At 31.2% G+C, this 17,740-nt stretch overlaps 1 protein-coding gene across 2 annotated transcripts in view; it reads right to left on the minus strand.

The window, feature by feature from the left end:
• LOC140452511 (synaptic vesicle glycoprotein 2B-like) overlaps positions 1-17,740 on the minus strand; it is a 109,074-nt gene that overhangs the window by 60,854 nt on the left and 30,480 nt on the right. The window contains exon 1 of one of the 2 annotated variants that reach the window (XM_072546820.1): positions 7,118-7,142. The exons of the other annotated variant lie outside the window; for it this stretch is intronic. The gene's annotated coding sequence lies outside the window, so the exon portion shown is untranslated. Of the gene's footprint in view, positions 1-7,117; positions 7,143-17,740 lie in introns of those variants that run through there. 2 annotated transcript variants of the gene reach the window in all.

The raw sequence follows: 17,740 nt of genomic DNA on the forward strand, positions 1-17,740 counted from the left end.
ATGGATAGTTAATTGATTACGCTGAATAGTGACCTTCTTATTCAAAACACAGAGGTTTAATTAATCACAACTTTCACGGTGGAAAATAGACATGAGATTGTATCATTTGCATTGACCTTAGAATTATTTAGAATAAATATTTTATCTCAGATTTTAATTTTATTTTCAAAACAACAACAAAAATATGGCTTTAATGGAGTTTGAAATGAATACCATAAATTTTGACGTTTCCATTTCCAATCCGGTGGTTTCAAAAAATATTATAAATAAAAAAATTCTTAACCAATGATGTTTAGCAGTTGGCGCTTTGTATAGAGCAATAAATTTGAAAGATGAGGGTTGCTTCTTTGATTTTTTCTTTTTGCTGTCTCTTTATTTTATAACTATTAATGCATCTTTTGATTGTACTCTGTTCTCCTTGTCCTAGACATGCTTGCATACCTGAGATCTGTCGAAGTCTCTGTTTTCGATGTATGATTTATGCTCATTTATCTTAATCAAGGTCTTGAAGTTTCTGCCTCATACAAATTGTCGTATTCACAAGTTATTTTATACGGGCACTTCTTTGATCTCTCTTGTATGTTGTTTTCTTTGGTTTTGACAGAACATATTTCAGTGTGTTGGTTGTTGTGATATTGTATTTATTTCCTATCCTTTTTAATTTTTCTGATAAGTCCTTTACATATGGTATTGTCGTTATCTTTAAATCCCTTCTGTGAGCGTTTCTGGTTTGTTTTTGCTGTTATGCTGTATACTTTTTTCAATCTTGAGAAATTCCTTATTTATAAATGACAATGGATAATGATTTTTTGTAAAGATCTTTGTTAGCAGCTTTTTTCTTCCTGAAATGCATTTCGGTTGGAGCAGGTGTCTTGGGCTCTATCATATAATGATTAGATGATTCCCTTTTTAGAATTTATATTGTGGTTTGAGTGATAATTTAAATATCTGTTGTTGTGGGCTAGTTTTCGGTAGATTTTGTGAGTTATTTTTTTCTTTTCCTTTGGTGAATCTAATTGATTCTTTTTTACAGCTGCTGTCAATCAAAGATTTATTCAGTGCGTCTAGTCCATGAGGCTAAAAGGAGAACACATCATTCACATATCTCCACCATATTGTGGAGTTTTGGTCATGTGTGTATACAATGTTCTGCTCAAATGAAAAAATCTGCTAATAATGGAGATCATGAAGACACCATGGCTAATCCAATATATAATAAAGGTTGTTTGTTTTATGCTTTACAAAAATTTACACAGCTTTAGCAAGTTACAATTCACGAGTAACTTGACTATAACATGTTAAAACATGTTAACATGTTTCAAAGTCACGAGAATTTACTGACATCATGAATAAAATTATGGAGGCTTAGATATTATTAGCAGATTAAAACGAAGCTGTAAAAATTTACGGAATCAATGAAGTTTATTGTTATTGTCAAAATTGTTACCGAAATATTGAGCAGAGAATACAACCAATACAATAAAATAAACCAAACTTTAAAGACCAAACTAAATGATAGTTGAAACATGACATTGAAAATGTCATTATTTTTAAGTCCGTGCTAAAAAGACTTAATAGGAGGATCGGTTACATACCGGTGGTTTCATATTTGTTATGGTAGTGATGTTATAATTTGAGGTATTATTAGTTTTAAAAGAAGAATTGAGGTCATTGCACGAAAGAGTTTTTGAATACAATTCAATACAGCCCAAATTTCTCGAACTATTGTGCTTCAATATACATAGATTGATTTGCTTCGAGGTATTTTCGAACGGTCATCGTATATATCGCATAATCCAATGTTGTTTTATTAAATGTATTACATAAATACATACTATTAAAAATAATAGTAATATACATTAATCATAATGTATAAATGAATTATATTCTAGTATACTACTAACGATTTTAAAATTTACTCAATCACTGAGCATTTCTATACATTATTTTAAAATGTAAATATCAAAAGGTAACATTAATTAAACTTGTATGAATACAAGAAATGTATTTTATAGATGTATGTTTATGTTATTATTCCTAAATAAAAATTGGTCACTGATCTATTTAATAAATTTTATCTGAAAGCGACAAGCGACAAGAAACGCTGAACAAAAGTTCCACTTTGTTTCATCTACAAAAACCGCGTTTTTTATCGCCACGCGACAGGCGACGAAAAACACGTGCATAAAAGCGGCCTTAGATTTAAACTAAATATATTTTTGTATACTAAAGCATGCCCCACTAATTTATTCAAATATAATTCTTATAAATTATATTCTTTCCGCTACAGTCTCAGTATCGAATATATAAGTAGGTCCTGCAATCAAAAAGAGTAAAAGTGAGTCCTGGAAATACTCAATTATCGACGATACCTCTGCATTTGAAGTGTGGAAAAAGATCCACATAATTAAAGGTATTCCATATAGTGACATGGTCAACTCTCTTAAGATGAAGGGAAATCAAATAACCAGTGACGAGCAAATATCAAATGCCTTAGCAGTCTCATTTCAAACATACATCCATGATTCTATGCATGATCCTATATTCATCCAACATACAAAAACTAAGAACAAGAAATAATCATTGCTAACAACAACCGTCCACTGAATTCATTAATAGCTATCACTGAATTAAATGAAGCACTTCAGGGTGTTAAAAACTAGCTCGGGACCTGAAGAAATCCCATATACTTTCCTTAAAACTTACAGCAAATGCTAAACAATATGTTCTGGATATCTACAATCTGTTCTATATGAAACATTTCCCAAAATCTTTCAAAGCAGTAATTGTAATTCATGTTTTAAAACCTAATAAAGTAAAGACGGATCCAAATTCGTGTCGATGTATATCTTTAACATCCTCCCTATGTAACCTAATATAAAAAATATTTAACATACGTTTGCAATACTCTCTGGAATCAAAAAATTTAATACGTAAACAAAAAAGCGGAATTAGGAAAATAGATGTACAACTGACAACTTAGTTAGCCTAGAATCTGTTACACATGAGGCATTTTCAAGTAATTGTCAAATACTGTCCGTCTTTATTAAAATAGTGAGAGCCTACGACACTGCGTGGAAATATGATATCCTAACAAGATTAAAATGGGGAGTAGATGGAAACCGTCTAGCATTTATTAAAATTTTTATTTATAACAGTTTTAGAGTTAGACCTAATAACAATAACCAGTTTTCAAGTTCGTGTACCCAAGACAACGTAACTTCCCAAGAATAAACACTTAGCTTAACACTTGTTTTGATTGCGATCAATGAAATAGTAGATAACATTAATACTCCCGTACCAATTGGTTTATATGCAGACGACCTTGCTTTTTATGTAAGTAATAAAAATAGCCACATAGCTACAACTATTTTTCAAGTGTCCATCAAGTCTTTAGAAAAGTGATCACAGAAAACATACCTTTGTTTTTCTATAAACAAAACCAAAACAATATGTTTTTCAAGAACTAAACAAATAAGTTTACCAAATTTAACACTGTATAATCAAGATCTACACAAAAATATAAATATAACTCAGTTTAGAAATCTTGTTGAAAGATCACTGGGATTGTGTCGCTTTAGTCTTCGATTTGGTAGTCTCCACAAAAGGTTAGTTGCAAGATGTTTAGGATAGTTTTCCAGCAGCAGAGCATATTTTTGGGAGCAATTTGTGATCTGTTCTTTAACAGTCTTGACTTGAAGGTCATGTGTAATAAACTGATTACGTAAATACCATGGTGCATTTGTAATGGCGTGAAGAAAATTCTGATTTAAGCCTCTTTAAGATATCTAGATTAGATCTGGACGCTGATTACCACAGCTGGATCTCATAACTCCATACTGGCTTTATGACTGATTTATAAACAACTAAAACCTTGACTCATGTATACCTGGTAAGAATACACTAATGATGGACTTTTTAGTCCGAAAACGTTATATGATGTAGCCCGAAAGGGTCTGTTTAATTATGTATCTTTTATAAAGCATTTTTAAATAAAACTTTTTTTTTTAACTAATACCTTTTTATGTAGAAATAACTGTGATCTTAAGTCTGCTAAGCTTAAGGCCCAGTTGTTTTCTTTTCATGAATATATGCTTCTTCCAAATTAACCGCCTGTCAAGGTGCATATACAAAGCAAAACAAAAATAATGCTAAAACCTAAGAAATAAATCATCAACAAAATAATATCACAATTAAAGAATAGACAATCATTATCACTGCATATACTTAGAGCCGACAATAAAGATCTACAAAGAAATACGCAGTTAATAGACATTACATCTTAATAGACGCATTCGAATAGCATAGATTCATTCGGAAAATTAAACCACATCCTTGGAAATAAAAGCAACGAATTCACCATGAATTTAAATAACAGGGCACTGATACCATTCATAATGCTGTTTCTGATATACGGAGTAAAAACTTAAACACCCACACACAAAATTGTTTATAAACTTCATAAACAAGTAACTCAACGACGATAATCGTTTGAAACAGAAAAACAGTTCGATAATAAACAAATATGGAAGATATAATAGAACCATGAATATTTATACTCAACAAACAGTGGTTAAATTAAAATGGAGATGACCAGGGCATGTGGCTAGGATGCAACTGACAGATGATAAGAAGAAAAACCAAATGGACCTAAAAAATACTTCGTCTAAACTACGTCCTTTAATGATATTTTTTATTATGTTTTAACTTAACCGTTGGAGGAGTTATATATATATATATATATATATATATATATATATATATATATATATATATATACATGTCCAAAAGTTTGGAATACGTCAAATAATAGAATCTACGCCTATGGTGGTTTTAAAACTGTTGTTGATATTCATTCTAGAACGTTTTTAAATGAAAATGATAAAAAATTTGAATCGTTTTTGTATGATTTTGGTCACATTCAACTGATTAGCGTATTTACACATTATTTCAGTCTTTGTTTAAATTTGAATTGAGCCGTTTAAAAATGCCTAGAAACGTGATATCTCATTTTGACAGATCTAGAGTAATTGCTTTGTTACAACAGGGCTTTAGTCAAAGTTATATCGCGAATATTGCTGATGTTACTCAGAGTGCTGTATCGAAAATTAAAAAAAAATCCAAGATACAAATGACGTCAAGGATCGTCCCAGAAGTGGTAGAAGTCGATGTACAACAGCAGCACAAGACCGGCAAAGGCAAATAACATTGATAGCTTGTAGAAATCGTCTGGAATCTACAAGTGGTATATCCAGAGAAATTTCTAGGCTTCAAGGACTGAATATTTCACGGCAAGCAAAAACACGCAGACTAAATGCGGTAAATTTATATCGTAGAAGACCGCTACGTGTTCCTAAACTAACCTACCAACACAAAATAGTAAGGTTGCAGTGGGCTAGAGAAATAGTGCATCACTGTTCTAACTGGAATAACGTGATGTTCTGTGATGAGTCAAAAATTGGCTTGGTATCTGATTTGCGAAGAACACTGGTTTGGAGGGCCCCAGGACGACAAGCCCGACTAGAAGCAGCCCAACCGCGTGCCCCATTTGAAGGTGGCAGTATTATGGTTTGGGGTGGTATTATGAGTGGTACACGGACGCCACTGCTGGTTCTGGAGAGAAGATTCACTGGTGCTGTGTAGATCGAGGAAGTTTTAAATCCTGTCGTACGTCTATTCCGAGGGACAGTAGGTGATGAATTTGTGTTAATGCATGACAAACCTAATCATCGAACACAAGCAGTACAACATTTTGTGGAAGAAGAAGGAATATATACACTACAGTGGCCCTCACATGAACGTTATTGAACATACTTGGTAGATTCTCAAAACACGCATCAAGAAGTGAAACAATCCCTCTATTACACTTCGAGAACTAAAAGATGCTGCTCGTGAAGAACGGGAGCTCGACCAGTTAATCGGCAGCACGCCAAATCGCCTACAGGCATGCATACAGGCCAATGGAGGAAATACTAATAATTATTAGTTTTATTAAAAATTATTTTTTTCTATACTAATTTATTTTTAAATGTAAGTTGTATTGTTGAGGATTGAAACAAAATTATGTTTAACTATTCAGAGTTTATATATAAATATCAATATAAAGATGAAATATTCTAATATTCCAAACTTTTGGACATATTTGTATATACCTACATACAGGCATTCTACTTTTAAAAACTACTGAGATATTTAGTGACTTAAAAAAAATAAAAAGAAACTGGTGTGACTTTTAGTCCGTTTTTGAGTGTAAATTAAGCTTGCAAAACTCCACTTTATAGTTATTAAACAAAATCTAGATAATGCATCGAATAATGAAAATTTGAATCAGCTGTACTTATGTATAAAATAAATCTGGGTAGCATTATAAAACTTATTTCAAGAAAAAAATCTTTAGCCGCATTCAAAAACCATTTCAAACAAAAAAAAAAACAACGCCAAGTCTTCTTTTTTGACATCTTTAAAGGACAAAATAGAAAGTCACCTGGTAGAGCTGGTAAAGATATCTGAACGGTAGAGATATCTGAAAGATATGGAGGATAGCTTCAAGCAAAAAAAAAACCAATAAGAAACATTACCTGAATTGAAAAAATTAAACAAACTGGAGTAGATAGAGGTAAAGAGAGGCACAGAGAGAAATTTGTAAAAAAAATCTTAAAGATACCTCTACTTTATTTTTCTCCTTTCTGTTACACCAGCGAAGATGGTGAAATGAAGCTAAAACAGTCATATATATTATGACAAAAAAGTATTCATTGATTGAGTACACTGTGACTAGATGATGAAAAAATAATTTAATATAATACAAAATATTGATTAGATTATAATATGTTCTTATTACTTATTATTTGAAACTACTATGAAGACATCCTTTATGAATATGAATATACAAAGTCGATCGACAAAACTATTAGTCTTAAGTTTGCTTATATTTTATCAAATAGTATGGATCTTTTCGAAATGATTATTTAATAATAACTATATGATGCACTAAATAATAAAATATTGTCTTTCCTCCAAATTTAAATAGTTTTTTTAAAATTTAAAAGAAGTACTCTTGTATAAAATAAATGAGTCCAATATTTGTTAGGCGTTTACAAAATTTGAAAAATCTTACCTCATTGAATAGACCAGAAAAAATCCGTAGGAAAAGTAGTAAGTTGGGTAACAATTAAACGTTGGTCAGTTCCTTTTGTCACAAACGAAGCACATTTCACAAAATTTTAAGTATTGATCACGAACAACGGATAAGGATGGTACGGTAGTCAAAGAGTGGTACGTACTATGGTACTAATAACACCTTTCGCTAATGTTGGCAGACCGACTGTTACTACTGTTGATATTTGTGTACGATAAAACTATATACTGCAGCTTAAGTGTTTGTTTATATTTTTGTTTCACGTGTGAAACTGTCTAGAGGTGCACGGTTTTGTTTTTTAAGCATTAAATGAATCATCGATTGATTTGTGATTGGCTTATTTCGGAATTATACGATCACTGTTATTTTTCTTTAATATCACGGGAACTACTGAAATCTTCTCAGTGAACTGTGGTATATAACATTGTTTACAATTTACAATATTTATATTTGCATATCAAGACTTAATGAGATACTTTAAATATTGATTTAATTTATTTATTATCATAATAATACTATACCCTAATGGTATAATAATGTCCAAACAAGAAAATACGTAAAAAATGGCAAAACGTTATAAACAATGGTATAAAAAATGGAATATTTTTTAATTAATAGATTCTGGGAAATCATATCGTCAAAATTAAAATACTTTCTTTGACGTTTCGACTTCCAATTCAATGGAAACGTTTTTTTAACTGTACCGTATTTTGAAGTAAACACAAATAAAGTATTTTTAACTTTGCTATTGCAGTTTCCTATAATTTTGTTTTATTCTGCCGAAAGAAAATGCTTCTTTCGGAAGAATACCAAACGAGAAAGTTACGATCTGCAAAAAAAAAATAAATATCCAGGTTAAATTAGATGAAATTCCTGGAAAGTGTGGACAGTATTAGAGGAAAGAAGAACAGATGCATACAAACTACTGCGCCATGAAACCACATACTGATGACATAAAAATATAGAATAGGTATAGTAATTGATAGACGTATATGAAAGGAAACAGAAATATGTATCACAAGATTTGTTTTGGGATGTACAAGGCACATCAAAAAGGACGCAATTTTCATTATCAGATTTTCATTATCATTATCATATATATATATATATATATATATACATATATATATATATATATATATATATATATAATATATATATATATATATATATATATATATATATATATATATATATATATATATATATATATATATATATAGCAGCGCTACAGGTCTTGTAGGCCTCTGGCTTCTAAAAACTTGATTATTTCCCTCCATTTTTTTCGGTCTCTTGCATTCTCTTTCAAATTTCTCGCGCCTATTTCTGACAAGTCTTGCTTTACTGCTTCCAACCACTTCTTCTTTGGACGTTCTCTGCTTTTTTCCTCATTTCTTTCTCCTTCAGTATTGTTTTAACATTTCGATTCTCTGGTATTCGTGTATAATGTGACCAAGCCATCTAGCTCTTTGAGCTTGTATTTTTGCCACTCCACGTTTCACTGACATACATCACTGTGGGTCTGATTACTGTCTCGTAGACTCGCAGTTTAGTTATTCTTGACACATTTTTTGCTTTCAGTAACGTATTTAGTGACCCTATCGCTCTACTTCCCTACATTAATCTTTTGTCTATCTCTTTTTCTTTCTTTCTTTCGTTATGGTTACTCCTAAGTATTCAAATTCTGACACTTTTTCAAAACTATAGACAGTCTCTGCTGATATATTTGTTATTATTGTTATGTCTCCTCTCATTTCCATGTATTGAGTTTTTGTTTGGTTTATTATTAATCCGGATCTTTTCGCTTCTTCTTCCTTTCTTCTTTCCTGCTTTTGAAAATAGTCCTGTTTGTGTTTCTATTTGATCTTCTTACGATTTGTTCTAATACTAGGTTAAATAAATTCGTTGATAGTGGATCCTCTTGTTTTAAACCTCTATTCACTGTAAACTGTCTTAAAAGCTTCCTTCCATTGTTACCCTATTCATCGTGTTCCTAAGCGTTATTCTTACTAGTTTTATAAGCTTTTCTGGTATTTCTAATGTTCTCATGGCCTCATATAGCATCGTTCGATTTAAAGAGTCATATGCTTGTTTAAAATCGATAAACAGCACATGTAATCCTTTTTTGTTCGTAGCTATTATTTTGTATTAATTTTAACATATTTATTTGATCAGTAGTTGTTGTACATGATCTAAAATCTATCTGGTATTCTCCAATCACTTTGTTATTATATTTTATTAATCTTTTCCTAATAATTTTTGCAAGTATTTTATAGACTACTTCTCATAGCGCTATCCCTCTATAGTTTTCGCATCCCATTTTGTCTTATTTTTTATATACAGGACAAATAACAGCACTATTCCATTCTTTCGGCATTTCTTTCTTTTGCCAAATTATTAGTGTTAAGTGAAATATCCCTTCCTTCAATGTTTCGCCACCTTCCTTAAAAATCTCAGCTGGGATACCACTTTGTCCTGCACTTTTGTTATTTTTTAGGTCTCTTATTATTTCTTTGATTTCATTCAGAGTTGGTTCCTAGCACGTCCCTTCTTCAGCTTCTTGCCAATTCTCATTTCATGTCATAGGTTTTAAAGACTTATCTCTAAAAATGGAAAGTTTACTACGACTGGTCAATGAAAGTGATCAATTTTATTGATCTCACAAGAATTTTAAAAAATGGCAAAAATCTCGCCACGTTTATTTATTTAACACCTTTATAAAAACTGAGTTTATTCGCGGTAAAATACAAAAACTGCACACAAAAGCTACACTATTTATCTTTAAAACTCATCTTGATTTTTGTCGATAGGACATTTGGATCAAAAGATATCGAATTTTTACCGTCCCGCTGATACAAATTTTATTGAAAGTTGATTTCGCGCGAGTAACTGCCATGCATAATCGACGGTCGCTTCAAGCGTTGTTTCTAATAGAACGGTTCATGCTACATAAAAAATGCTTATAAACATTTTTGTTTAAAATTATTCCAGCTACATTTTTTATTTGAAAAATTTTTTTCTACGGCGTATAGATTCTTGGTAAATCGATTTTTTGTGTGTTTTTATCCCCCTACGAGGGGAGTTTTAAAGGGGGAAACGCGGGGGTAAAAGTAGTAAACTTTTTTGCACCTTTTTTGGGGTCTCCAAATTAATATTCTCGGCAAAATTCAGCTTGTTTTGTACGATTGTTCGTATGATTTTTAGGGGTCAACTCTCTGACGACTGGACAATGGCTAGTCATTTAGTTTTGGAAACCTGGAAATTCCTGGATCTTTAACAGACAATAAAAAATATAGTAAATTAGTGATTATTTGTTGATTCCAGCCAGAAAGGATAACGAAATAGATTGTAGAAAAAGTAGAAAAACATACAAATGGTAAAGCCTAATTCGACCAAACTATTTAATACAGAACTATTTTACAAAGCATTATGATAAATAATTCACTCTCAGAAATTTGAGAGTGGATAATTCACTCTTTGTTCATGTGAAAATGCATTATTATTTCATTACAAATTACTGGTTATTTCATTGTGATTTTCAAGTGCAACTATTTTTAGGTAAACATAAAAATGCTATGTGTCAAGCGAAATTTCTCAATTATAAGGTCAATGTAAAAAACATTGTTTGGGTGCGAGATACAGTGGCGCACCCAGGGGGGTTTGGGGGGTAACCCTCCCCACCAGGACCCTATTCCGACACTGTTACTCAAACATTTTAAGACTCAAAATGGAGGTAACATCATAAAAAAAATTTCGGTGACCAACCAAAACCCAGCCCCCAGAGGCAAATTCTAGGTGCACTACTGGCGAGAGATCCCGGTTTAAAATCCTGGTTGAGCCAACCATTTTATTTTGATAATGGAATACTGTAATAGCAATTTTTAAAATAACTTAATTTTATTAAAAGTATTTTTTGTAACCTACGCTGACGATGAAGCTTGAAGTATGAAGAAAAAGTGCTGTTTTGTTGAATTTCAAAGAAAGGTATAATTAAACATGTTAAATAATTACTTGCAATAAATCATAATAAAACTTTAAGATGGGGTCTTGACCAGATAAAACAAAATTACTGCTTCTACATTTTAAAGTTTGTCTTAGAATAAAATTTACATCAGACAAGTTTTAAGAACGTACACGAGAACGTAAAAGGTTCAAATATAACAAAATCTCCACGTAAACACCTTCCCATCCTGTAAATGAATTAATATTTAGTAATAACTTTACAGCTGACGTTAAAAGAGGTATTGGTTAAACCTTATTAGAATCCATAGAAATCATAAATTTAAAAACCGCGCACATAATTCGTGATGGCAATAAATAAATTATTTCTTTCTTAAAATTCCTTTACTACCAGCCCATGAATATAAAAAAAAAATCGAACATCCAGAAAAATCGTTCAATTTGAATGAAATTTTTTATGTATCTCTGTTTTGCTCTTAGAGAAAAAAGATAACAATTTGAAGGATGTTTTATTAAAGAAGTAATTAATATGGTTCTAAAATAGATCTATAATGATACTTTCAAATAAAAAAGTGCAAACAGGGCTTGTGCCTCCAAGATCGAGGCCACGTAAGTGTAACTGCCAAGATTTCTTTCTTAATTTTATTTCAGGCTTTTTTTGAAAACCATTTCCGCATCTGAAATCGAAATGTCAAAACAAACAAAAAATGTAAATTTTATTACAATTTATTTTTCTTCTCATGTATAAAATATTAAAAAAAGACCCACGTAAAAAATATTCAGTGCAAAAAGGATTTTTCAAAGAATTTGATTCTAACAAAATAATTTAATTTCAGAAATAAGCATGAGATAATTGAATAGGTGCAAATAAATTAGAACACGAGTTACATGAGCAGCATGTTGGGTCTGGTTCTTTATTTGCTATACGTGTATTACAACATGATACCATTGCCACTTTGGCTGATGATAGTGTCATTTTACACTAACAGCAGACAGGCCAAAAACAAATTATAAACATTGTATTTTTGGAAAAAATGGGAAATCCACAAACAAACAGCAAATTACATTTTGGACTAAAAATGAAAGAACTTAGCATAAGGTAATGCAAAATATATTGGATGGTTGAAAGAAACTCAACTTTATAGGTAGGTACACAATACGCTCTCATTTTTCAAACAAATATTGAGATATATATGGACTATATGATAGTCAACTCTGCGAGTGTGCCAAGGAAAGCAAAATAATACAGAAATTTAAGTGAAAATTACAGACAAACGTGGATGATCCTGAACAGTGATCTCCATAAGGACCTGGGTATGGAAACTCCTTGACAACATACAGCTAACTAGAAGATTGAAGATAAGAAAGCTCTGACTTTGGTCATTATACTTGCTTATTAGTGTATATGACCGGATTATAACTGGAATCAAACGAAAGAAAGGATTTTTTATAATTCTATTTTCTTTAATATGAAGCAATATTTAGTAGAGATGGTCACTCATATATGTCAAAATAAGGGCAATTATTCCTATGCGCCGGTTGTTGAACAATTGTGGACATTTTAGAGTTAAACAAGAAGATGCATACACTGATCTCAAGGATATTGAAGCAGGTGTTCCACAAGGGAGTGTATTGGGTCCAGTCCTATATCTAATATACACGTGTGATATACCTGAACTAGAAGACGACACCATAGCTACCTTCGCAGATGACACTGCTGTCTTAGCGGTAAGTGACACCGTCGAAGAAGCTACAGAAAAACTACAAAATTCAATAAATAAAATCCATGAATGGACCAAAAAATGGAAAATTAAACTGAATGAGAATAAATCAGTCCATATAAATTTTACCAATAAGAGAATTAATAATATTCCTATTAGAATAAATGATGTCCAAGTGCCTATTGCAACATCAGCAAAGTACTTGGGGATCACTCTTGATGCGAAACTTCGCTGGAAAGCTCACGTGAAGAAGAAAAGAGAAGAACTAGGCATCCGCTACAAGAAAATGTATTGGTTAATGGGAAGACATTCCTCTCTATCCATAAATAATAAACTCCTAATCTATAAACAATTACTGAGACCAGTATGGACCTATGGCTGCCAACTCTGGGGCTGTGCCAAGCCTAGTAACATCAAAGTAATCCAGATATTCCAGAATAAAGTACTGAGGAACATCGTAGATGCGCCTCGGTACGTTAGGAACAACGACCTTCACCGGGACCTCAAGATGGAAGACGTCAATCAGATAATCTAGAAATTTGCAGGGAGCCATGAACAACATCTCCATCATCATGTAAACGTCGAGGCTATCCAGCTCCTCAACAATACGAACCTAGAAAGAAGGCTCAAAAGAACAAAGCCTTTTGAACTGGTATAATGAGTGAGTGAAAAGCAGAGTAAAGTGTTGTGCGAGTATGCATGCTAAATTTAATGCTAGTTATTAGAAATAATAGGAAAGATACTAGTAAGTAGACACCTAATTTTAAGATTTCATTAGTAATTTAAGCTAGAAACAAATTGATAATTGGTCTTACTGACCAGATTTTAATGTAAGTACACTTCTGTGTCTTTAGTAAACTGTGTTTACTGTGTTGGTACAGGTAGACTGAAGTTGTGGTCCATATTCGTTGTCATATATCTTGACAATCTCGAGCAATTTTAACTCATCAAGAACGATATTTAACGATTGCAGTTCTACGAGAAGACATTTTTCAAGAAGACACAATATACCTTTCCAAACAACAAACGTTACTACATGGTTCGTGTTTCATTATGTCTACAAGAATATAACGTAACACTGCTCTTATGGCCTTCCTGTTTTCCATACTTATCACCAATCGAATATGCAAAATGTATGTATATGCGGCATCCAATTAAATTACTTATTTGTATATGATACTATTTTCCTGCTTTAATGGCTTCGAAATATTATTAGAAATAATATTTTCTTTATGAGGATACTTCAAAAGAAGGGCTAAATTTTGTATTAACAATTTGTGAAAAACATTTGAAAAACACAATTTTTTTTCTCATTTTCGATGGTATATCACGGCAGCTATAGATTTAGAAATATTTTGTGAAGTCAAGAGTTTTGCAATTAAATATCCTACAAGATAGAAATTGAAATAGTAATTATTATTATTGCCAAATTAGCAAAACCAATAAAAAAGTGTCAAAAATCAATGTTTTCTTCAATAATCTTTTACAGGTATTTAAAAGCCTATAGAAACGTTATTTACCCAGAAAATTCTTTTAATATAGAAAAATACTACACAAAATACTACACAACCTATCAAATAGTTTTCGTTAAATAATTTTGCGATCTAAATTATTAACTTCAACATTAAACAAGAGAAAAATTACATCCGGAAAATTTATTAGCTTCTATTAAAAGTCTACTAAAATCAGTAACTTTTTTTAAAAATTTAGAATTCAAAATTATTTTACGAAAACTACTTGATCGATTGTGCTAACATTTTGTGTAGTGTTTTTTATAATAAAAAAAAATCTAGGTAAATTTCGAAGGTTCTATGTGGCTTTTAAATACCTGAAAAAGATTGTTGAAAGAACATTGCTTTCTGACAGTTTTTTTGAATGGTTTTTGCTAATTTTGCAATAATCATTATTTTTTTAATATGCAATAAATTTTATCTTGTAGGAAACTTAATTGCAAAACTTTTTGGTATTCACAATTTATTTCTAAAATGCATAGCTGCCAAGATATAGCAACGAAAAGAAAAAAAAATTTTCAAATTGTTTAATAAAAAAAATTAGCTCACCTTCTAAAATGTCCTAATTTATCATTTATAATAATACTTCGAAGCGATTAAAGCAAAAAATAGGATTATATACGATTTACCCAACCAAAAACAGATATCGCCTAGTCTATTAAGTCTTTAACTTCTTTCACAGAATTCAAAAACTTTTGGGACGATATTCCTTAGAATACCATAAATCAGTTAATTTCAAGCATATCTTGAAGAATTACAATAAAGTTGTTTTCAGTGTTTTAATAAAGAATATTTAAAAAAAATTCTCGATAATTTTTAATAGTAAAATGTTAATGAATATTAATTTAACTAAAAAATATGTTTTGAGTTATCTAAATCTAGGTGGCTTTAGTATAATTTTTTAGAAATTTATAGTATAACAAGAATATTTAAATCACATCAGGTGTTTTGCCTTGAGCTCTTTACAGTTTCATTGATATCACTATCGTATTTTTGACAAATAAGTACGTAAGCGTCCAAAGTTGAACAGCCATTTTTTGTCTCTTTTCCAATAATTTTATATACAAACAATGTAATTATTTTCTAAAATTGTTGTCTCTTCTACTTATTATGTTAGTCTGTGAGTCATTTGATACTGGTTTTAAAGAACCTCGGTAACCCAAACTGCAAACAAAGATTTGACATAAGTTCCAAATATATTAAAGAGGGAAATCCCCCAGTTTTAGAAGAAATAAATAAAACCCAAAAGTCTTTGTATTTCAACAACTTTGTTTTTTATATCGTATTTTATACATTTATATGGAAATTACCATCGTCTTCTGTGTCACTCCAGAAAACCTTGTCCAAACAAAATATACAATGGAAACCATAAGGTAACATGAAAAGAAGGATTACTCAATGAAAACTGGTTGTTTTTGGCAATTATTTTAATTGTTTCACTGACTTAATAGGATTTTTTTTAAATTTTAATTTACTACCTATGAAAGTAGCTTGATATTTTCGAGTTATTCTTTCTGCATATGGTGTAATACAATGTTATAGTAAATGGGAGAGTATTTTATACGCTGTATTTAGAACAACTCTTGTGTAGTTAGCGAAGATATCACCTTTCTTGTGTATAGTACAGAGTATTCCAATATTCCAATCACGAGGGAGCTATTTCTGTTTATATATTTTTTATCCAAGTTGTTGTAGTACCGTTGTTGTATCTTGGCCTCCATCTTTATATACATAGTTCCACACGGAGATTATCTAATCTTGGTGATTTATTTCTGGCTAGTTTTGTAACTGATTCCTTAACTTTAAGAATCGATGGTGATTCCTCTTCACTTTGGTGTATTTCGTTGATTTCGCTTACCTCATCTCTTTTGCCTTCAATGTTTTCTTCGTCTTCCTATATACTAATTGATCATTTCGTCTGGCTAAAATGCTCGACCAATCAATTTAATGCATCTTTCTGTGCCATTACTTGCTCTACACTGGCGTCTACACTGGTTCGTAGTTGTCTTAAAGTCTTTGTGTTGATGTTAACTGTCATAGAATCTTCTAAATTCTCTCTATTAAGGTTTGCTATATATTTAGTTTTTTTAAGTGGTTTCTTCTCTTTTTTTGTCTTCGTTTCTTCCCTTTTCCTTTTCTGGTAATTCTCTCTCTCTGGTTTTAGTTTGTTGGAAAAATATTTTTTGTAGTCTTCATTTTTTTGAGAGAGAGAGAGAGAGAGAGAGAGAGAGAGAGAGAGAGAGAGAGAGAGAGAGAGAGAGAGAGAGAGAGAGAGCGAAAAAACGCAGCGAGAATATTCTAATAATAGACTAGTCGAGTAGATGCCATAGAGAACAGATGAGGAAGTGGAAGGGGCGTAGTGAAAAATTACCACGCAGATGTTCCACAATGCCCTCCTCAACAGGTGGTGGTTTTTGGTGAGTAGAAAATCACGTTAACTAGAATGGGAAGCCTATTGGTAAATCTTTGACTTGTATAATAATACTGCAAGGATTGTGATTTAGGATAACTGGATACATAAAGTTAATGTATTCTTTCTATCAAGAAAACCAAATATATCTGATAACATTTTATCTAATACAAAAGCCAGCACATTAAAAAATGTCGTTACGTTTTATATATCTAAACAAATTATTTATAGATTAACCCGGTACTATTTATCTATTTTCTATTTGTTTTGAACAATTAAACCAGAAATATTTGTCTTATAACATCTCTATAAGGTGACGTCTTTCTTTTGTTACGACAACTAAAATAGTATTTCTTTGATTATACAATTAGGGAGCCAAAGTTCAATGATAATATTAATAGAATAACAAAAGTTTAACAAAAGTATTAATATTTTATTATATAGACTCTTGTATAAGTATAGTGTAAAAATAGCGAAAGCTGAAGATATAGAAGAAGGTATACAGAAGCTTGTCCTCTGCTGCTCGAAACAGTCTATACGTCAGTAAATGACTGAAATTTGGAATTTAATTCCTCTTACGTCTACTTCACTTTTGGACCTAAGCTCAGGGTTTCTTTTATTTGGGGGTGAAATCCACCCTTTCTCGGCGGTGAAAAAATATACGTTCCAAATAAGTCCGGAATAAGTCAGTACTTTTTGAGTTATTTGCGATTGAAAATATTCATTTAAAAAAAAAACACGTTTTCAGACGGTATTTAATAAATAACTCAAAAAGTAAGTATTTATCGAAAAAAATATTTTTAGCAAAAATGTAGCTTATAAAAAATTAAAAGAAGTGACGTATTTATGAAGTATGTAGACACAGCTTATCGAATTACTTGAAAAGAAAAACTTAGATATGAGAGATATCAGGATCATTAGCGCTATTATAATCAGATCGCTGTGCTAAAAGAGAACGTCTTTTTAAATGAAATACAGATTGAGAGGGGCGTCAGGCAGG

Source organism: Diabrotica undecimpunctata, chromosome 10 (assembly GCF_040954645.1).
Source record: "Diabrotica undecimpunctata isolate CICGRU chromosome 10, icDiaUnde3, whole genome shotgun sequence".
NCBI classification, from domain to species: Eukaryota; Metazoa; Arthropoda; class Insecta; order Coleoptera; family Chrysomelidae; genus Diabrotica; species Diabrotica undecimpunctata.